This window comes from Heterodontus francisci, chromosome 7 (assembly GCF_036365525.1).
Source record: "Heterodontus francisci isolate sHetFra1 chromosome 7, sHetFra1.hap1, whole genome shotgun sequence".
Taxonomy (NCBI): Eukaryota; Metazoa; Chordata; class Chondrichthyes; order Heterodontiformes; family Heterodontidae; genus Heterodontus; species Heterodontus francisci.
In genome coordinates this window covers 137960070-137982809 of record NC_090377.1, presented here as the reverse complement: position 1 = coordinate 137982809, position 22740 = coordinate 137960070, and the positions used below count along the sequence as shown (strand labels likewise).

At 46.5% G+C, this 22740-nt stretch overlaps 1 long non-coding RNA gene across 1 annotated transcript; it reads right to left on the bottom strand.

Annotated features, from left to right (window-relative positions):
• Positions 1-31: 31 nt before the first annotated feature.
• On the bottom strand, positions 32-22256 carry LOC137372362 (uncharacterized). Its single transcript, XR_010975425.1, has 3 exons — positions 20494-22256; positions 15244-15422; positions 32-2278 (listed from the first exon to the last, which is right to left on the bottom strand). It is a non-coding gene; the product is annotated as an uncharacterized lncRNA (long non-coding RNA).
• Between the last annotated feature and the right edge of the window lie 484 nt (positions 22257-22740).

Below are 22740 nucleotides of genomic sequence, written 5' to 3'. Positions count from 1 at the left end.
TCAGCACAAATGCTGCCAGACCTGCTGAGTATTTCCAGCACTTTTTGTTTTTTATTTAAAAATTTGTCCCTTGTTCATCAGGGACTAGAATCAAAATCTTCACATTCAGCTTCAAGTTAAAAAAAATCAAATCCTCTCAATCTTCTGGGACAGTATTTATTCCTCAAATGGCATCACCAAATAAAGTAAATAATCAGCTCACTGTCACATTGCTGTCTTTGGGAGCTTGCTGTGTGCAGTTGCCACTTTTCTGGCCACCTTGCAAGTCCATTGATATCTTGCTGCAATCTACTGCTTTCTTCCTCACTATCAAACACATGGCCAATGTTTGTATTATTTGCAAATTTCTTAGTCAGGCTCCCTACATTGAAGTCTAAATCATGAATTATATCACAACAGCAAGGGATCGAGTACTGACCCTTGCGGAACTCCATAGAAAACAGCCCAACAGTCACAAATACACCCATCGACCATTACCCTTTGATCCTGTCACTGAGCCAATTATAGAATCAAACTTACCACTTTCCCATATATCACGTGAGCTTTTAATTTTATTGCCATGTGGGACCTTGACAAAAGCCTTGCTAAAATCCATGTAGACCACATGGACTCCGCTAACCTCATCGACCATCCACTGATGCTGCCAGACCTGTAGGACAGTATCTGCTTTTAGTTAGTAAATAAGTCATGTTACTTGTGATAGTTCATAGGACAGCAAGTAAGGTTCATTCTGACTGGGAATCAAACCCGAGCCAGTGAAAGTACTGAATCCTAAGCACTAGACCATCAGGGATTCGGCTCTAGAAGACTGCACGTTAGCTGATCCACTCTGTATTTGGATTTTCAGAAGGCTCTTTATAAGGTCCCACATAAAGAGGTTAGTGTGCAAAATTAAAGCACATGGGATTGGGGGTAATATACTGGCATGGATTGAGAATTGGTTGACAGACAGGAAACAGAGAGTAGGAATAAGCGGGTCTTTTTCCAGGTGGCAGGCAGTGACTAGTGGGGTACTGCAGGGATCAGTGCTTGGGCCCCAGCTATTGACAATATATATTAATGACTTGGGTGAGGGAGCTAAATGTAACTTTTCCAAGTTTGCAGATGACACAAAGCTGGGGGGGAATGTGAGCTGCAAGGAGGATGCAAAGAGGCTCCAATGTGATTTGGACAACTTGGGTGAGTGGACAAATGCATGGCAGATGCAGTATAACGTAGATAAATGTCAGGTTATCCACTTTGGTTGTAAAAACAGGAAGGCAGATTATCTGAATGGTGATAGATTGGGGAAAGCAGGACGTGCAACGAGACCTGGGTGTCCTTGTACACCAGTCGCTGAAAGCAAGATTTCAGATGCAGCAAGCAGTTAGGAAGGCGAATGGTTTGTTGGCCTTCATTGCAAGAGGATTTGAGTACAGCAGCAAGGAGGTCTTGCTGCAATTATACAGGGCCTTGGTGAGACCACATCTAGAGTACTGTGTGCAGTTTTGGTCTCCTTATCTGAGGAAGGATGTTCTTGCCATGGAGTGTAAATAAGATTTACTCATCTGATTCCTGGGATGGCAGGATTGACATGTGAGGAGAGATTGGGTCGACTAGGTCTATATTCACTAGAGTTTAGAAGAATGAGAGGGGATCTCATAGAAACCTATAAAATTCTAACAGGACTAGACAGGTTAGATGCAGGGAGGATGTTCCCAATGGCTGGGGAGTCCAGAACCAAGGGTCACAGTCTCAGGATACGGGGTATACCATTTAGAACCGAGAAGGCAGTGGAGGCCAAGTCATTAAATATATTCAAGAAGGAGACAGATATATTAATGCCGAAGGGATAAAGAGATATGGGGAGAAAGCAGGAACAGGGTACTAAATTAGACGATCAGCCATGATCTTTTTTGAATGGCAGAGCAGGCCCGAAGGGCCAAATGACCTACTCCTGCTCCTATTTTCTATGTTTCTACTTTTCCTATTTCTTCACTTCAGGCTATTTCATCAAAGACACAAAATGACATGCTTAGTTCAAACATAAAAGACTTGTTCAGCCAATGACAGCACTGACTGTGGTAGGCATGAACATGAAATGGACAGTGAGGTGAAACAGTACCATAAGCTGTCAGTTTCCAAAACACTCCAACCTAATCAATGCAGCTGCTGTGAAACGTTAATGGAAGCAACTGGCACACATCAAATTCTGCCAGTTTCATGTGGCCTCTCCTTCTGTTTCTGTCACTGCTTTTCCTCCAGCTCCCTCTGCTCCTCCAGCTCCCAGGTGACTTATCTGCTTGAATGCAAACACACCGAATTCATGAAACCCACCTTTATCTGGAACACAGGAAGTGGGAATGGAAGATGCAGAACATTGAAAAGCAATGGGTTTTGCAGGTAACAGGATAAATGGACACTGTGCAGGGAAATAACAATGGGATTGGCTGAATGCAGGTGTAGTAGAAACTAAACTATGAGCCAGGTAACACTAGTTTTAGATTGTTGGAATAAATTTGTATATGAAACAATCAGCTGCACGACATTTGACTAGCATACATTTATGTGATGTTACAACTAGGTATGCACGCAAACAATCGCTGTTTATATTATTTTTCTAGAAATTCTACCAAGGCACAGCTCATACTGAGCCAGAGGATCAGTTGTTCCAAAACCATTGGCGTGTTATGTGGTGTTACGGAACTAGTTCCCTCCAGGGTAAGAGGTAGGAGCAACAAGCCCAGAGAACAAAGAACAAAGAAAATTACAGCACAGGAACAGACCCTTCGGCCCTCCAAGCCTGCGCCGATCCAGATCCTCTATCTAAACATGTCGCCTATTTTCTAAGGGTCTGTATCTCTTTGCTTCCTGCCCATTCATGTATCTGTCTAGATACATCTGAAAAGACGCTATCGTGCCCGCGTCTACCACCTCCGCTGGCAACGCGTTCCAGGCACCCACCACCCTCTGCGTGAAGAACTTTCCACGCATATCCCCCCTAAACTTTTCCCCTCTCACTTTGAACTCGTGACCCCGAGTAATTGAATCCCCCACTCTGGGGAAAAAGAACCATGGATGACCAGAAACATTCAGGGTACAATGAGAAGGAAAAGAGAGGCTTTTAGCAAATACTAGGAGAGCAAATCAATGGAAGCATTAGTGGAGTACAGAAAGTGTAGGATGGAGTTTAAGAAAGCAATTAGGAGAGCAAAGAGGGGATATGAGAAAGCTCTGGCTGGTAAAGGTAGGGAAAATCCAAGATATTCTATAAGTATATCAATGGGAAGAGGATAACCAGGGAAAGAGCAGGACCCATTAGGGACCAAGGGGGAAATTTGTGGGTGGAGCCAGAGGACATTGATAGGGTGTTGAACGAATACTTCACATCCGTCTTCACCCAAGAGAATGAGGATATAGATATGGAACTTAGAGAGAGAGACTGTGAGGTTCTTGAGTAAATTGTCATAGGGAGTGAGAAGCTGTTGGAGGTTTTAGAAGGCTGAAAAGTGGACAAATCTCCAGGTCCGGACGATTTGTGTCCCAGGATGCTGTGGAAGGCGAGGGTGGAGATTGCAGGGGTTCGGACTTTAATTTTTCATTCCTCTCTGGCCACAGGGGAGGTGCCAGAGGACTGGAGAACAGCTAATGTGGTCCCACTATTTAAGAAAGGTTGTAGAGATAAGCCAGGGAACCACAGACCAGTGAGTCTCACGTCACTGATAGGGAAACTATTCCTTCAGAATTCTGAAGGAGAGAATCTATCACCACTTGCAGAGGCAAAATTTGATTAGGAATAGCCAACATGGCTTTGTCAGAGGGAGGTCATGCCCAACAAATTTGATTGAATTTTTTGAGCATGTGACCAGGTGTGTAGATGAGGGTAGTGCAGTTTGCTTTTCATTGCAGCAGCTTTTTCGGGAGCAGAGAGTGCGAGCGAGTGAGCAGCTGGGAAGGTCAGTTGAAAGTAAACTTAATTTCTTTTTGTTTTCGGCGGAGACCAGGGGACTGCTGGGTAAGTAAAACCCTATATATTTGGGCTGTTTCTGAACCCGAGACACTACACCTGTAGTGTCTCCCACCCGCCCTCCTCCTATAACCAAAAAAAAAGACTCGGTGGTGTGTAGATAAGGTAAGGCTTTTTCTATTTCTCTTTTTTTTTATCGTGTGATTGGTTAAAAACTTACCGTTCCTTTTTCATTTAACTAAGTTTAAGCTTAAGATTAAAAATGGCAGGAGATCTCAGACCCGCGACATGCTCCTCTTGCTCAATGTGGGAGCTCAGGGACACGGCTGATGTCCCTGACTCCTTCACGTGCAGGAAGTGTGTCCAGCTGCAGCTCTTGTAAGACCGCATGACGGCTCTGGAGCTGCGGATGGACTCACTTTGGAGTATCCGCGATGCTGAGGGAGAAAGGGAATGGGTGACCAAAAGGCAGAGAAAGAGCAGGAAGGCAGCGCAGGTGTCCCCTGCGGTCATCTCCCTCCACAACAGGTATACCGTTTTGGATACTGTTGAGGGAGATGGCTCACCAGGGGAAGGCAGCAGTAGTCAGGTTCATGGCACCGTGGCTGGTTCTGCTGTTCAGAAGGGCGGGAAAAAGAGTGGAAGGGCTATAGTCATAGGGGATTCGATTGTAAAGGAAGTAGATAGGCGGTTCTGTGGTCGAAAACGAGACTCCAGAATGGTATAAAAGCAAAATACTGCGGATGCTGGAAATCTGAAATAAAAACAAGAAATGCTGGAATCACTCAGCAAGTCTGGCAGCATCTGTGGAAAGAGAAGCAGAGTTAACATTTCGGGTCAGTGACCCGAAGAAGGTGCACGGGTCAGGGATGTCTCAGATCGGCTGCAGAACATTCTGAAGGGGGAGGGTGAACAGCCAGTTGTCGTTGTGCACATAGGCACCAATGATATAGGTAAAAAACGGGATGAGGTCCGACAAGCAGAATTTAGGGAGTTAGGAGCCAAATTAAAAAGTAGGCCCTCAGAGGTAGTAATCTCAGGATTGCTACCAGTGCCACGTGATAGTCAGAGTAGAAATGAAAGAATAGTCAGGATGAATGCGTGGCTTGAGAGATGGTGCAGGAGGGAGGGGTTCAGATTTTTGGGACATTGGGACCGGTTCTGGGGGAGGTGGGACTATTACAATTTGGACGGTCTACACCTGGGCTGGACTGGAACCAATGTCCTTGGGAGTGCTTTTGCTAACACTGTTGGGGACGGTTTAAACTAATGTGGCAGGGGGATGGGAACCAAATGAGGTCAGTGGAGAGTAAGGAGGTAGTAACTAAAGCCTGTAAGGAACGAGATAATGAAGTCAGCGTGACTAAGGGAAAGAGTAGGCAGGGAGCAGATGATGAAAGCAAAGGGACTGGTGGTCTGAGGTGCATTTGTTTTAATGCAAGAAGTGTAGTAGGTAAGGCAGATGAACTTAGGGCTTGGATTAGTACCTGGCAGTATGATGTTATTGCTATTACTGAGACTTGGTTAAGGGAAGGGCATGATTGGCAACTAAATAGCCCAGGACACCGATGCTTCAGGCGGGATAGAGAGGGAGGTAAAAGGGGTGGAGCAGTTGCATTACTGGTCAAAGAGGATATCACAGCTGTGCTGAAGGAAGGCACTATGGAGGACTCGAGCTGTGAGGCAATATGGGCAGAACTCAGAAATAGGAAGGGTGCGGTAACAATGTTGGGGCTGTACTACAGGCCTCCCAACAGCGAGCGTGAGATAGAGGTACAAATATGTAAACAAATTATGGAAAGCTGTAGCAGCAATAGGGTGGTGGTTTAGTTTAGAGATACAACACTGAAACAGGCCCTTCGGCCCACCAAGTCTCTGCCGACCATCAACCACCCATTTATACTAATCCGACACTAATCCCATATTCCTACCACATCCCCACCTGTCCCTATATATTTCCCTACCACCTACCTATACTAGGGGCAATTTATAATGGCCAATTAACCTATCAACCTGCAAGTCTTTGGCATGTGGGAGGAAACCGGAGCACCCGGAGGAAACCCACACAGACACAGGGAGAACTTGCAAACTCCGCACAGGCAGTACCCAGAATTGAACCCGGGTCACTGGAGCTGTGAGGCTGCAGTGCTAACCACTGCGCCGCCACTGGTGATAGGAGATTTTAATTTTCCCAACATTGACTGGGATTCACTTAGTGTTCGAGGTCTAGATGGAGCAGAATTTGTAAGGAGCATCCAGGAGGGTTTTCTCGAGCAGTATGTAAATAGTCCAACTCTGGAAGGGGCCATACTGGACCTGGTGTTGGGGAATGAGCCCGGCCAGGTGGTTGACGTTTCAGTAGGGGACTACTTTGGGAATAGTGATCACAATTCCGTAAGTTTTAGAATACTCATGGACAAAGACGAGAGTGGTCCTAAAGGAAGAGTGCTAAATTGGGGGAAGGCCAACTATACCAAAATTCGGCAGGAGCTGGGGAATGTAGATTGGGAGCAGCTGTTTGAAGGTAAATCCACATATGATATGTGGGAGGCTTTTAAAGAGAGGTTGATTAGCGTGCAGGAGAGACATGTTCCTGTGAAAATGAGGGATAGAAATGGCAAGATTAGGGAACCATGAATGACAGGTGAAATTGTGAGACTAGCTAAGAGGAAAAAGGAAGCATACATAAGGTCTAGGCGGCTGAAGAAAGATGAAGCTTTGGAAGAATATCGGGATTGTAGACGCAATCTGAAACGAAGAATTAAGAGGGCTAAAAGGGGTCATGAAATATCTTGAGCAAACAGGGTTAAGGAAAATCCCAAAGCCCTTTACTCATATATAAGGAGCAAGAGGGTAACTAGAGAAAGGATTGGCCCACTCAAGGACAAAGGAGGAAAGTTATGCGTGGAGTCAGAGAAAATGGGTGAGATTCTAAACGAGTACTTTGCATCGGTATTCACCGAGGAGAGGGACATGACGGATGTTGAGGTTGGGAACAGATGTTTGATTACTCTAGGTCAAGTCGGCATAAGGAGGGAGGAAGTGTTGGGTATTTTAAAAGGCATTAAGGTGGACAAGTCCCCAGGTCCGGATGGGATCTATCCCAGGTTACTGTGGGAAACGAGAGGGGAAACAGCTGGGGCCTTAACAGATATCTTTGCAGCATCCTTAAACACGGGTGAGGTGCCGGAGGACTGGAGAATTGCTAATGTTGTCCCCTTGTTTAAGGGTAGCAGGGATAATCCAGGTAATTATAGACCGGTGAGCCTGACGTCAGTGGTAGGGAAGCTGCTGGAGAAGATACTGAGGGACAGGATCTATTCCCATTTGGAAGAAAATGGGCTTATCAGTGATAGGCAACATGGTTTTGTGCAGGGAAGGTTATGTCTCACCAACTTAGAACATAGAACATTACAGCGCAGTGCAGGCCCTTCAGCCCTCGATGTTGCGCCGACCTGTGAAACCATCTGACCTACGCTATTACATTTTCATCCATATGTCTATCCAATGACCACTTAAATGCCCTTAAAGTTGGCGAGTCTACTACTGTTGCAGGCAGGGCGTTCCACGCCCCTACTACGGCACAGTGGCGCAGTGGTTAGCACCGCAGCCTCACAGCTCCAGCGACCCAGGTTCAATTCTGGGTACTGCCTGTGTGGAGTTTGCAAGTTCTCCCTGTGTCTGCGTGGGTTTCCTCCGGGTGCTCCGGTTTCCTCCCACATGCCAAAGACTTGCAGGTTGATAGGTAAATTGGCCATTATAAATTGCCCCTAGTATAGGTAGGTGGTAGGGAAATATAGGGACAGGTGGGGATGTGGTAGGAATATGGAATTAGCGCAGGATTAGTATAAATGGGTGGTTGATGTTCGGCACAGACCCGGTGGGCCGAAGGGCCTGTTTCAGTGCTGTATCTCTAAACCAAACTAAACTACTCTCTGAGTAAAGAAACTACCTCTGACATCTGTCCTATATCTATCACCCCTCAACTTAAAGCTATGTCCCCTCGTATTTGCCATCACCATCCGAGGAAAAAGACTCTCACTATACACCCTGTCCAACCCTCTGATTATCTGATATGTCTCCATTAAGTCACCTCTTCTCCTCCTTCTCTCTAACGAAAACAACCTCAAGTCCCTCAGCCTTTCCTCGTAAGACCTTCCCTCCATACCAGGCAACATCCGAGTAAATCTCCTCTGCACCTTTTCCAAAGCTTCCACATCCTTCCTATAATGCGGTGACCAGAACTGCACGCAATACTCCAGGTGCGGCCGCACCAGAGTTCTGTACAGCTGCAGCATGACCTCGTGGCTCCGAAACTCGATCCCCCTACTAATAAAAGCTAACACACCAAATGCCTTCTTAACAGCTCTATTAACCTGGGTGGCAACTTTCAGGGATTTATGTACCTGGACACCAAGATCTCTCTGCTCATCTACACTACCAAGAATCTTCCCATTAGCCCAGTACTCTGCAATCCTGTTACTCCTTCCGAAGTGAATCACCTCACACTTTTCCACATTAAACTCCATTTGCCATCTCTCAGCCCAGCTCTGCAGCCTATCTATGTCCCTCTGTAACCTACAACATCCTTCGGCACTATCCACAACTCCACCGACCTTCGTGTCATCCGCAAATTTACGAACCCACCCTTCTACACCCTCATCCAGGTCATTTATAAAAATGACAAACAGCAGTGGCCCCAAAACAGATCCTTGCAGTACACCACTAGAAACTATACTCCAGGATGAACATTTACCATCAACCACCACCCTCTGTCTTCTTTCAGCTAGCCAATTTCTGATCCAAAGCACTAATTCACCTTCAATCCCATACTTCTGTATTTTCTGCAATAGCCTACCGTGGTGAACTTTATCAAACGCCTTACTGAAATCCATATAGACCATATCCACAGCTTTACCCTCATCCACCTGTTTGGTCACCTTGTCAAAAAACTCAATAAGGTTTGTGAGGCACGACCTACCCTTCACAAAACCGTGCTGACTATCTCTAATGAACTTATTCTTTTCAAGATGATAATAAATCCTATCTCTGATAACCTTTTCCAACATTTTACCCACAACCGAAGTAAGGCTCACAGGTCTATAATTACCAGGGCTGTCTCTGCTCCCCTTCTTGAACAAGGGGACAACATTTGCTATCCTCCAGTCTACCGGAACTATTCCTGTCGACAATTACGACATAAAAATCAAGGACAAAGGCTCTGCAATCACCTCCCTGGCTTCCCAGAGAATCCTAGGATAAATCCCGTCTGGCCCAGGGGACTTATCTATTTTCACACTTTCCAAAATTGATAACACCTCCTCCTTGTGAACCTCAATCCCATCTAGCCTAGTAGTCTGTATCTCAGTATTCTCCTCGACAACATTTTCTTTCTCCACTGTAAATACTGACGCAAAATATTCATTTAACACTTCCCCTATCTCCTCCGATTCCACACACAACTTCCCACTACTATCCTTGATTGGCCCTAACCTATCTCCAGTCATTCTTTTATTCCTGATATACCTATAGAAAGCCTTAGGGTTTACTTTGATCCTATCCGCCAATGACTTCTCGTGTCCTCTCCTTGCTCTTCTTATCTCTCCCTTTAGATCCTTCCTGGCTAGCTTGTAACTCTCATGCGCCCTAACTGAGCCTTCACGTCTCATCCTAACATAAGCCTTCTTCTTCCTTTTGACAAGTGCTTCAACTTCTTTAGTAAACCACGGCTCCCTCGCTCGACAACTTCCTCCCTGCCTGACAGGTACATACTTATCAAGGACACGCAGTAGCTGCTCCTTGAATATGCTCCACATGTCGATTGTGCCCATCCCCTGCAGTTTCCTTCCCCATCCTACGCATCCTAAATCTTGCCTAATCGCATCATAATTTCCTTTCCCCCAGCTATAATTCTTGCCCTGCTGTATATGCCTGTCCCTGCCCATCGCTAAGGTAAACCTAACCGAATTGTGATCACTATCACCAAAGTGCTCACCAACTTCTAAATCTAACACCTGGCCGGGTTCATTACCCAGTACCAAATCCAATGTGGCATCGCCCCTGGTTGGCCTGTCTACATACTGTGTCAGAAAACCCTCCTGCACACAGTGGACAAAAACAGACCCATCTAAAGTACTCGAACTATAGTATTTCCAGTCAATATTTGGAAAGTTAAAGTCCCCCATCACCACTACCCTGTTACTCTCGCTCCTGTCAAGAATCATCTTTGCTATCCTTTTCTCTACATCTCTGCAACTATTTGGAGGTCTATAGAAAACTCCCAACAGGGTGACCTCTCCTCTCCTGTTTCTAACCTCGGCCCAGACTACCTCAGTAGACGAGTCCTCAAACGTCCTTTCTGCCGCTGTAATACTTTCCTTGATTAACAATGCCACACCCCCCCCTCTTTTACCATCTTCTCTGTTCTTAGTGAAACATCTAAATCCCGGAACCCGCAACATCCATTCCTGTCCCTGCTCTACCCATGTCTCTGAAATGGCCACAACATCGAGATCCCAGGTACCAACCCATGCTGCAAGCTCACCCACCTTATTCCGGATGCTCCTGGCGTTGAAGTAGACACATTTTAAACCAAGCTCTTGCTTGCCAGTGCCCTCTTGTGTCATTATAACCTTATCCCTGACCTCACTACTCTCAACATCCTGCACACTGGAACTACAATTTAGGTTCCCATCCCCCTGCTGAATTAGTTTAAACCCCCCTGAAGAGCACTAGCAAATCTCCCCCCCAGGATATTGGTACCCCTCTGGTTCAGGTGAAGACCATCCTGTTTGTAGAGGTCCCACCTACCCCAGAAAGAGCCCCAATTATCCAGGAAACCAAAACCCTCCCTCCTACACCATCCCTGCAGCCACGTGTTCAACTCCTCTCTCTCCCTATTCCTCACTTCACTGGCACGTGGCACGGGCAACAACCCAGAGATAACAACTCTGTTTGTTCTCGCTCTAAGCTTCCACCCTAGCTCCCTGAATTTCTGCCTTAAATCCCCATCTGTCTTCCTACCTATGTCGTTGGTGCCTATGTGTACCACGACTTGGGGCTGCTCCCCCTCCCCCTTGAGGATCCCAAAAACACGATCCGAGACATCACGTACCCTGGCACCTGGGAGGCAACACACCAACCGTGAGTCTCTCTCGTTCCCACAAAACCTCCTATCTGTTCCCCTAACTATGGAGTCCCCAATGACAAATGCTCTGCTCCTCTTACCCCTTCCCTTCTGAGCAACAGGGACAGACTCTGCGCCAGAGACCTGTACCCCATTGCCTCCCCCTGGTAAGTCGTCTTCCCCCAACAGTATCCAAAACGGTATACCTGTTGTTGAGGGAAACGGCCACAGGGGATCCCTGCACTGCCTGCTGGTTCCCTCTCCTTCCCCTGACGGTAACCCATCTACCTTCTTCTTTTACCTGAGGTGTGACTGCCTCCCGATAACTCCTCTCAATAATCCCCTCCGCCTCCCGAATGATCCGAAGTTCCTCCAGCTCCCTAACGCGGTCCTCGAGGAGCTGGAGCTGGGTGCACTTCCCGCAGATGCAGTCAGCAGGGACACTCTTGGCGACCCTTACCTCCCACATTCTGCAGGAGGAACATTCAACTGCCTTAACCTCCATTCCCACTATTCTAAATTCCCAAGTTTTTAACCAATCACACGATAAAACAAGAGAAATAGAAAAAGCCTTACCTTACCTACCGAGTCCTTTTTTTGGTAAGAGGAGGAGGGTGGGTGGGAGACACTACAAGAGTAGTGTCTCGGGTTCAGAAACAGCCCAAATATATAGGTGTCTACTTACCCAGCAGTCCCTGCTCCACCGAAACTCCCGATGAAATTGACTTCCCAGCTGTTCGCTCCTCGCTCGCAATGCCTGTGCTCCTGAAAAAGCTGCACAACGAATTCTTTGAGGAAGTGACAAATTTGATTGATGAGGGAAGGGCTGTAGATGTCATATACATGGACTTCAGTAAGGCTCCCCATGGTAGGCTGATGGAGAAAGTGAAGGCGCATGGGGTCCAGGGTGTACTAGCTAGATGGATAAAGAACTGGCTGGGCAACAGGAGACAGAGAATAGCAGTGGAAGGGAGTTTCTCAAAATGGAGACGTGTGACCAGTGGTGTTCCACAGGGATCCGTGCTGGGACCACTGTTGTTTGTGATATACATAAATGATTTGGAGGAAAGTATAGGTGGTCTGATTAGCAAGTTTGCAGACGACACTAAGATTGGTGGAGTAGCAGATAGTGAAGGGGGCTGTCACAGAATACAGCAGAATATAGATAGACTGGAGAGTTGGGCAGAGAAATGGCAGATGGAGTTCAATCAGGGCAAATGCGAGGTGATGCATTTTGGAAGATCCAATTCAAGAGTGAACTATACAGTAAATGGAAAAGTCCTGGGGAAAATTGATGTACAGAGAGATTTGGGTGTTCAGGTCCATTGTTCCCTGAAGGTGGCAACGCAGGTCAATAGCGTGGTCAAGAAGGCATACGGCATGCTTTCCTTCATCGGACGGGGTATTGAGTACAAGGGTTGGCAGGTCATGTTACAGTTGTATAGGACTTTGGTTCGGCCACATTTGGAATACTGCGTGCAGTTCTGGTCGCCACATTACCAAAAGGATGTGGATGCTTTGGAGAGGGTGCAGAGGAGGTTCACTAGGATGTTGCCTGGTATGGAGGGCGCTAGCTGTGAAGAGAGGTTGAGTAGATTAGGATTATTTTCATTAGAAAGACGGAGGTTGAGGGGGGACCTGATTGAGGTGTACAAAATCATGAGATGTGGACAAAATCAGGGCGGCACAGTGGCGCAGTGGTTAGCACCGCAGCCTCACAGCTCCAGCGACCCGGGTTCAATTCTGGGTCCTGCCTGTGTGGAGTTTGCAAGTTCTCCCTGTGTCTGCGTGGGTTTTCTCCGGGTGTTCCGGTTTCCTCCCACAGCCAAAAGACTTGCAGGTTGATAGGTAAATTGGCCATTATAAATTGCCACGAGTATAGGTAGGTGGCAGGGGAATATAGGGACAGGTGAGGATGTGGTAGGAATATGGGATTAGTGTAGGATTAGTATAAATGGGTGGTTAATGGTCGGCACAGACTCGGTGGGCCGAAGGGCCTGTTTCAGTGCTGTATCTCTAAAAGGTATAGACAGGTTGGATAGCAAGAAGCTATTTCCCCCAGAGTGGGGGATTCAATTACAAGGGGACACGAGTTCAAAGTGAAAGGGGAAAGGTTTAGGGGGAATATGCGTGGAAAGTTCTTTCCGCAGAGGGTGGTGGGTGCCTGGAATGTATTGCCAGCGGAGGTGGTAGACACGGGCACGATAGCGTCTTTTAAGATGTATCTAGACAGATACATGAATGGGCAGGAAGTAAAGAGATACAGACCCTTAGAAAATAGGCAACAGGTTTAGATAGAGGATCTGGATCGGCGTAGGTTTGGAGGGCCGAAGGGCCTGTTCCTGTGCTGTAATTTTTCTTTTGTTCTTTAATGTAGTTTACATGGATTTCAGCAAAGCTTGTGACAAGGTCCCACATGGGAGACTTATCAAGAAAGCAAATGCACATGGGATTCAGGGTAACTTGATCAGGTGGATTCAAAATTGTCTTCGCTGTTGGAGACAGAGAGTGATGACAGACAGCTGTTTTAGTGACTGGAAGCCAGTGTCCAGTGGCATACCACAGGGATCTGTGCTGGGTCCCCTATTGTTTGTCATTTATATAAACGACATAGATGACTATGTGGGGGGTAGGATCAGTAAGTTCTCGGATGACACAAAGATTGGCCGAGTGGTTAACAGTGAAGTGGAGTGTCTTAGGTTACAGGAAGATATCGACGGCATGGTCAAATGGGCAGAAAAGTGGCAGATGGAATTTAACACTGAAAAGTGTGAGGCGATGCACTTTGGAAGGAGTAATGTGACACGGAAGTATTCAATGAATGGCCTGACAGTGGAAAGTTCCGAGGAACAAAGGGACCTTGGCGTGTTTGTCCATAGATCTCTGAAGGCAGAAGGGCAGGTTAATAAGGTGGTGAAAAAGGCATATGGGACACTTGCCTTTTTCAATCGAGGCATAGATTACAAAAGCAGGGAGGTCATGTTGGAGTTGTACAGAACTTTGGTAAGGCCACAGCTGGAGTACTGTGTGCAATTCTGGTCGCCACATTATAGGAAGGATGTGATTGCATTGGAGGGGGTGCAGAGACGATTCACCAGGATGTTGCCTGGGATGGAACATTTAAGCTATGAAGAGAGGTTGGATAGGCTGGGGTTGTTTTCGCTGGAGCAGAGAAGACTGAGGGGTGACCTGATCGAGGTGTACAAGATTATGAGGGGCATCGACAGGATGGATAGGGACCCTTAGTTGAAGGGTCAGTTACGAGGGGACACAAGTTTAAGGTGAGGGGCGGGAGGTTTAAGGGGGATTTGAGGAAGAACTTTTTTACCCAGAGGATGGCAACGGTCTGGAATGCCCTGCCTGGGAGGGTGGTAGAGGCGGGTTGCCTCACATCCTTTAAAAAGTACCTGGATGAGCACTTGGCACGTCATAACATTCAAGGCTATGGGCCAAGTGCTGGCAAATGGGATTTGGAAGACAGGTCAGGTGTCTTTCATGCATCGGTGCAGACTTGATCGGCCGAAGGGCCTCTTCTGCACTGTATTATTCTGTGATTCATTCGAGCCACTAAGTTACGTTTGTAAAATATGTGCATGCCTGATTTTTATTGTATGGAAATTATAAATTTTGGAGACTAAATTGGAGACACAATCTCAATCGGATTACATAACAAAGAACAAAGAACAGTACAGCACAGGAACAGGCCATTCGGCCCTCCAAGCCCGCGTCGATCTTGATGCCTCCCGAAACTAACACCTTCTGCACTTCCGGGGCCCATATCCCTCTATTCCCATCCTATTCATATATTTATCAAGATGTCTCTTAAACGTCGCTATCGCATCTGCTTCCACTTCCACTACGGCACCTTAAGTGCCGTAACCTGCAGGGCTCTGAACCCAATGCTGGAAGGTGGGATTAGGCTGGGTGGCTAGTTTTTGGCCGGCGCAGACACGATAGGTCAAGTGGCCCCGTTCTGTGCCAGAAACTATGATTCTACAATGGAACAACTGGAAATTTGAATTTGTGGAAAGGGATTGTTCCCCGTTGAAACTGGAATCTCATTGATGCAGTCATATTGGAGAGAGGTCGTTCACCTGCTCTGTGTGGGGGAAAGGATTCACTCGATCATCCTACCTTCTGACACACCAACTTGTTCACTCTGATAACAAACCTTTTAAATGTTCCATCTGTCAGAGTAGCTTTAAAAGGAAACAGGATCTGCTGATCCACCGAGTTCATATTGGAGAGAGACAGTTCACCTGCTCCGTGTGTTTGAAGGGATTCACTCAGTCATCCAGCCTGCTGAGACACCAGTGAGTTCACGCTGATGAGAGGCTGTTCACTTGCTGTCTGTGGGAAGAGATTCACTAATTCATTCCACCTCACTGAATGCCAACTTGCTCACACTTATAAGAGACCTTTTAAATGTTCTGACCATGAGAAGAGCTTCAAAAGCATAAGTGATCTGATGAAACACCAACGCACTCACACTGGAGAGGCCATTCACCAGCTCTGTGTGGGAAAGGATTCATTCAGCCATCCAACCTGTGGAGACACCAGCGAGTTCACAAGTCACTGTAGGGATTGGATTCTGCTGTTAGTCACATCCAGGACTGAGCCATGTTTATTCTGACAGTGGGGTTTGTTTCTGCTGATAATCCAGGTAACTGGACTGGAGTTTAACAGTCCAGATATGTTAAATAAATTAGCTTTGTGTGAAACACAGTGTTCAAGTCCTTGATTTCTCTAAGATAAAAGGAGGCTGATGTTCTGTTATCAACTGTTCCGTTCTTAGGCCTTTTCTCCTTTGTTAATAGAAGATTTGTATTTGTATAGTGCCTTTCATGACTTCAGGATGTCCCATAGTGTGTTACAGCTAATGAAGTTCTTTTGATGTGCATACAGTGCTGTTGGCAGCTGTGGCTCAGTGGGTAGCACTCATATCTGCGTCAGAAGGTCGTGTGTTCAAGTTTTCTCCAGGACCTGAGCACAAAAATCAAGGCTGACCCTCCAGTGCTATACTGAGGGAGTGCTGCATGGTCAGAGGTGCCGTCTTTCACACAAAACGTTAAACTGACACCCTGTCTTCCCCCCCCAGGTGGATGTAAAAGGTCTTGTGGCATTATTTCAAAGAAGAGCAGGGGCGTTATCCGCAGTGTTCTGGCCAATAGTCATCCCTTCATCAACAACAGTAAAACAGATGATCCGGTCATTATGACGTTGTTTGTGGGAGATTGCTGTGTGCAAATTGGCTGCTGTGTTTCCTACACTACAAACAGTGACAACACTTCAAAAGTACTTCATTGGCTGTAAAATGTTTTGTAACATCCATGAAAGGTGTGATATAAATGCAAGTCCTTCTTTTAATGTTAGAAATACGGCAGGAAAATTGTGCACGGCAAAGTTTCACAAACAGAAAGGTGGCTATGACCACATAATCTTTTTTAGTGATGTTGATTGAGGGATAAATATTGGCAGCACACCGGGGAGAACACCCCTGCTCTTCAAAATGACTGTATGGGATCATTTGCATACATCTGTGAGGACAGATTGTTGAAGGTGTCATCTGAAAGACTGGAACTCTTGACTGTGTAGCATCCCCTCAGTACTGCATTGGAATATCAGCCTAGATTTGGACTGAAGTCTCCGGATGTGGATTATGAACCCACAATCTACTGACTCATTGATGAGAATGCAACCATTGAGCCACAACAAACACCAGAATCATTACTCTAAACTATTTCTGTTCTCAGACTTTTTTTTGTTCTCAAGGACAAGTCCCAGCTCTCTATCTATTCCAGAGTGCCTCTCCTAGTCTTGGTACCCATGTTTCTGTCCTGGAAATGTGTGATGAGACAGTGTAGACTAACCCTTGCTGTATGTGAATGGAGAATGCTCAAGCAGACACTCAGTACTCAGAATTCCCTATTTCTTGGCACTGACAATCACATTGATGAGAACACCATTTAGCCCAGAGACAAGGGCAATACATCTATTTTTCCCCTGGACACAGATCCAGAGGGACAGTGAGTGTAGAATCATAGAAAGTTTAAGGCATAGAAAGAAGCCACTTGGCCCATCGGCCGAAAAGCAATCCACCTATTCTAATCCCACCTTCCAGCATTTGGTCCGTAGTCCTGCAGATTATGGCACTTGAGGTGCACATGTAGACTCCTTTTGAATGAGTTGAGGGTCTCTGCCTCAACTACCACTTCAGGCAGTGAGTTCCAGACCATTACCACTCTCTGGGTGAAAAAGTTTTTCCTCATCTCCCCTCTAATTCTTCTACCAATCACCTTAAATCTATGCCCCCTCGTCACTCACCTCTCTGCTAAGTTGAGCAGATCCTTCACCTCCACTCTATCCAGGCTCCTCAAAATTTTGTACATTTCAATCAGATCTCACCTTGCCCTTCTTTCTTCCAAGGAGAACAACCCCAGCCTATCCAATCTTTCTTCATAGCTGCATTTTTCCAGTCCTGGCAACATCCTCGTAAATCTCCTCTGTACCCTCTCTAGTGCAATTACATCCTTTCTGTAATGAGGTGACCAGAACTGCACACAGTACTCAAGTTGTGGCCTAACCAATGAGTTATACAGTTTATTTATTTAATTATCTTTTACTTAGAGATGCAGCACAGAAACAGGACCTTCGGCCCACCGAGTCTGTGCCGACCATCAACCACCCATTTATACTAATCCCATATTCCTACCACATCCCCACCTGTCCCTATATTCCCCTACCACCTATCTATACTAGGGGCAATTTATAATGGCCAATTTACCTATCAACCTGCAAGTCTTTGGTGGTGGGAGGAAACCGGAGTACCCGGCGAAAACCCATGCAGACACAGGGAGAACTTGCAAACTCCACACAGGCAGTACCCAGAATTGAACCCGGGTCACTGGAGATGTGAGGCTGCGGTGCTAACCACTGCGCCACCCATAGTTCCAGCATAACCTCCCTGCTCTAATATTCTATACCTCGGCTAACAAAGGAAAGGATTCCATATGCCTTCTTCACCACCTTATTGACCTGTCCTGCTACCTTCAGGGATCTGTGGACATTCACTCCAAGGTCCCTCACTTCCTCTACACTTCTCAGTATTTTCCCATTAATCGTGTATTCCTTTGATGAGAGGATAAACTGTCACTTGGAAACACACAGGTTAATCAAGGATAGTCAGCAGGATTTGTTAAGGGAAGATCTTGTTTGACCAACTTGATCGAATTTTTTGAAGAGGTAACAAGGAAGATAGATGAGGGTAGTGCAGTTGATGTGGTCTACATGGATTTTAGCAAGGCTTTTGACATGGCTGATTTAAAAAAAATAAAATCCCATGGAGTCCAGGGAAATGCAGCAAGGTGGATACAAAATTGGCAGGAAACAAAGGGTAATTGTTGACAGGTGTTTTAGCGACTGGATGTCTGTTACCAGTGGCGGTCCGCAGGGCTCAGTACTGGGTCCCCTGCTTAGGGGGCATGATCAAGAGGCTTGCAGACGACACAAAGAGTCGCCTGGTCAGATGGGCAGAAAAGTGGCAAATTAAATTCAACTTGGAGAAGTGTGAGGTGATGCATTTGGGGAGGTCAAACAAGGCAAAGGAATACACGATTAATGGGAAAATACTGAGAAGTGTAGAGGAAGTAAGACATTGGAGTGAATGTCCACAGTTCCCTGAAAGTAGCAGGACAGGTGGATAAGAAGGCATATGGAATCCTATTGCCTACATATCTGCTCTTCTATCTCCCTCTGACTGTTTAGGGGTCTATAGTGCACTCCCAGCACTTTGCCCCTTTTTTGTTCCTTAGCTCAATCCATATGGCCTCATTTGGTCAACATGTCCAATATATCATCCCTCCTCACAGCTGTAATAGTTTCCTTGAACAAAATTGGCACTCCCCCTCCCTATCGCGTCTGAAAACCCTGTAACCAGGAACTTTGAGCTGCCATTCCTGTACCTCCTTAAGCCATGTTTCTGTAATAGCTATGATATCATACTGCCACATGTCTATCAGTGCCCTCAGCTCATCTGCTTTATTTGCTGTACACCTTACATTTAAACAGATACCCTTGAGCACTACCAAACTTTTTTTTTAAATTTCTAACCCTAATTTCCTCGGTCTTCCAGACTCATCCATTAATTTTCTGCCTTCCATTTTTATTTCTGATTTTGTCTCAGCTGAGTCTACCCTCAGGTCCCCATCCCCTTGCCAAACTAGTTTAGACCCTCCCCAACAGCACTAGAAAAATGTCCCGCAAAGAACTCAGTCCCAGCTCTGTTCAGGTGCAACCCGACTGTCCTGTACGGGTCCCACCTCCTACACAGCCGGTCCCAATGTCCCAGGAATCTGAAGCCCTCCCTCCTGCACCATCTTTCCAGCCATGCATTCATCTGTCTTATCCTTCTATTTCTATACTCACTTGCACGTGGCGTGGCACTGGGAGTAATCTGGAGATTACTACTTTTGATGTCCTGCTTGCTAGTTTCATACCTAGCTCCCTAAATTCTGACTGCAAGACCACATCCCTCTTTCCCTTTCTATGTTGTTGGTTCCAATGTGGACCACAACTGCTGGCTGTTCACCCTCCCCCTTTAGGATCTCTGCAGCTGCTCAGTGACATCCTTGACCCTGGCACCAGGGAAGCAACACACCATCCTGGATTCACGTCTGCAGCCACAGAAACACCTGTCTGTTCCCTGACTATTGAATCACCGATCACTATGGCTCTTCCAGTCTTTCCTGCACCCCCTTGCAGCTGAGCTACTGGTGGTGCCATGGACTTGGTTCTGGCTGCACTCCCCAGGTGAAGCATCACTTTCCTCAGTATTCAGAACTGAATACCTGTTGAAGAGTGAGATGCACTCAGGGGTCTCCTGCACTACCTGCCTGATTCTTTTTGACTGTCTGGTGGTCACCCATTCCCTCTCTCCCTGCATACTCTTAAGCTGTGGTGTGACCACATCTATAAACATGCTATCCACGTAGCTCTACTCCTCATGAATGCACTGCAGTGCCGCCAGCTGCCACTCAAGTTCCAAAACCTGGAGCTCAAGCTGCTTCAATTGACAACACATCCTGCACAAATGGTTCTCCAGGATACAGGAAGCATACTGGAGCTCCCATGTAGCACAGGAGGTGCACTCTCTGGATTGAAGCAACCCTGCCATTCCTTTATTTATTAGTTGACCCTTTGCTACTGCCAAAAAAACCTTACCAATACTACAACAGCTTCGAATTATTAATAAAACTTAATAGCACTGATAGATCCTACTAAAAATCATTACAGTTCACTAGTTAAAATAAACCTTATTCAAAAAAAAGCTACTCACTTGTTCCTCATTATTAAACTATTTACACACACCCCCGAACAGTAGTGTACTAACTCAGCTACTTATAGTTATTCCCTAGTTACTCACCAACCAATGACCTTGCAGCTTTCCTGTGACGTCACTGCTCACTTTGTTTTCAAACTCCGGCACGCCTAGACTCCTCTCCCGGAAGGTAAGTGCTGTAGGCCGCAGTCCTCGGTCTCTATTTACCGGCTCCCCACAGGTCCGCTGCTCTCCCTGAAGTTAAGTGCTCTAGGCCGCGATCCTTGGGCTGTATTTATCAACTCCCCACAACCTCATCTTGCCTGGATTCTACCTTCCTTTACAGTCTCACATTGGAAATTGTTGGGCCTGACTGGGCTCAAAAGTACTCGGGGTTAAATCCAGCAGTTTCTCCTCCATCTCCACTCCAGATCAAACTGATGCAACACAAAACACAGACTTCCACATTTAATACCAGCTGCGATACAAACCGGCTCTTAATTGGTCCATGTGTGTTTTTTTTTAATATTCATTCATGGGATGCGGGCATTGCTAGCATTTATCCCTAATATAATATATAATAAAAGCAAAATACTGCGGATGCTGGAAATCTGAAATAAAAACAAGAAACGCTGGAACCACTCAGCAGGTCTGGCAGCATCTGTGAAAAGAGAAGCAGAGTTAACGTTTCGGGTCAGTGACCCTTCTTCGGAATTCATTTATCCCTAATTGTCCTTGAACTGAGTGGCTTGCTCGGCCATTTCAGAGGACATTTAAGAGTCAACCACATTGCTGTGGGTCTGGCGTCACATGTAGGCCAGATCAGGTAAGAATGGCAGATTTCCTTCCCGAAAGGACATTAGTGAACCAGATGGGTTTTTACAACAATCGACAATGATTTCATGGTCACCACTAGACGAACTTTTATTTTAAATTCCAGATTTTATTAATTGAATTCAAACTTCACTATCTGCCATGGTGGGATTCAAACCCATGTCCCCAGAAGGATAACCTGGACCTCTGGATTACTAGTCTAGTGACATTACCACTACCGCCTCCCCTCTTCACGACTCAATTCTGTGAGCAACACCTGCAACAAGAAAAACATAAAATTCTACAGATGCTAGATATCTGAAATAAAAGGAGAAAATACTGGAAACACTCAGCAGCTGAGGCAGCATCTGCAGAGAAAAGAATGAGAGGCAATATGGTGCAACACACAGCAACCTACATTATTGGGAATAGAAAAACAGTTTAGAAACACTCGGCAACAGAACAAAGAACAGCACAGGAACAGGCCATTCGGCCCTCCAAGCCTGCTCCGATCTTGATGCCTGCCTAAACTAACACCTTCTGCACTTCCGGGGACCGTATCCCTCGATTCCCAACCTATTCATGTATTTGTCAAGATGCCTCTTAAACATCGCTATTGTACCTGCTTCCACCACCTCCCCTGGCAGCAAGTTCCAGGCACTCACCACCCTCTGTGTAAAGAACTTGCCTCGCACATCCCCTCTAAACTTTGCCCCTCTCACCTTAAACCTATGTCCTCTAGTAACTGACTCTTCCACCCTGGGAAAAAGCTTCTGACTATCCACTCTGTCTATGCCGCTCATAACTTTGTAAACCTCTATCATGTCACCCCTCCACCTCTGTCCTTCCAGTGAAAACAATCCGAGTTTATCCAACCTCTCCTCATAGCTAATGCCCTCCAAACCAGGCAACATCCTGGTAAACCTCCTCTGTACCCTCTCCAAAGCCTCCACGTCCTTCTGGTAGTGTGGCGACCAGAATTGCACGCAATTCGCCAACTCCATCGCTGCCTCCCTCTCGTCGTTTACCAGCTGCAGATGCGACTAAAAAGCTATCCCTCCTGCAAAGACTGTGCCACAACACGCCTGCGCACTCGGTATTGTTACGTCACAATGGACGGGTGATTGACAGCAGCTGCGGACCAATAGCAAGAGGGCACGGGACTATAGCAAGCCTTGGCGCACCTCCGGCTCCTTGCCATGGGCCCCGCTTATCGTTCCGATTGGTTGGAGGACCCACTGTCTGAACGGTCCTCCAGTCCCGCCCCTGCTCTTTCTACTGGTCCGGAGCTGCCGTCAATCAGCCTGGCGGAACCAGTGTTGTGAGCTGAGCATGTGTGACCGGCAAGGGCAAAGTCAGAGAGCGTGTTTCCAGCAGGTGAGAGGGAGGTGCATTCATAAAATCCGGAGTTCGCAGGCTTTTGACACACTGGGTGCGGAGTCTGGAGTCAAAATAAACAGCGCCATAACAACAAGATCAACCCCCCAGTCGCGGCTTTCACCGCTTCCTTCCGGCCCGAATCTCAACAGAGAGCAGAGA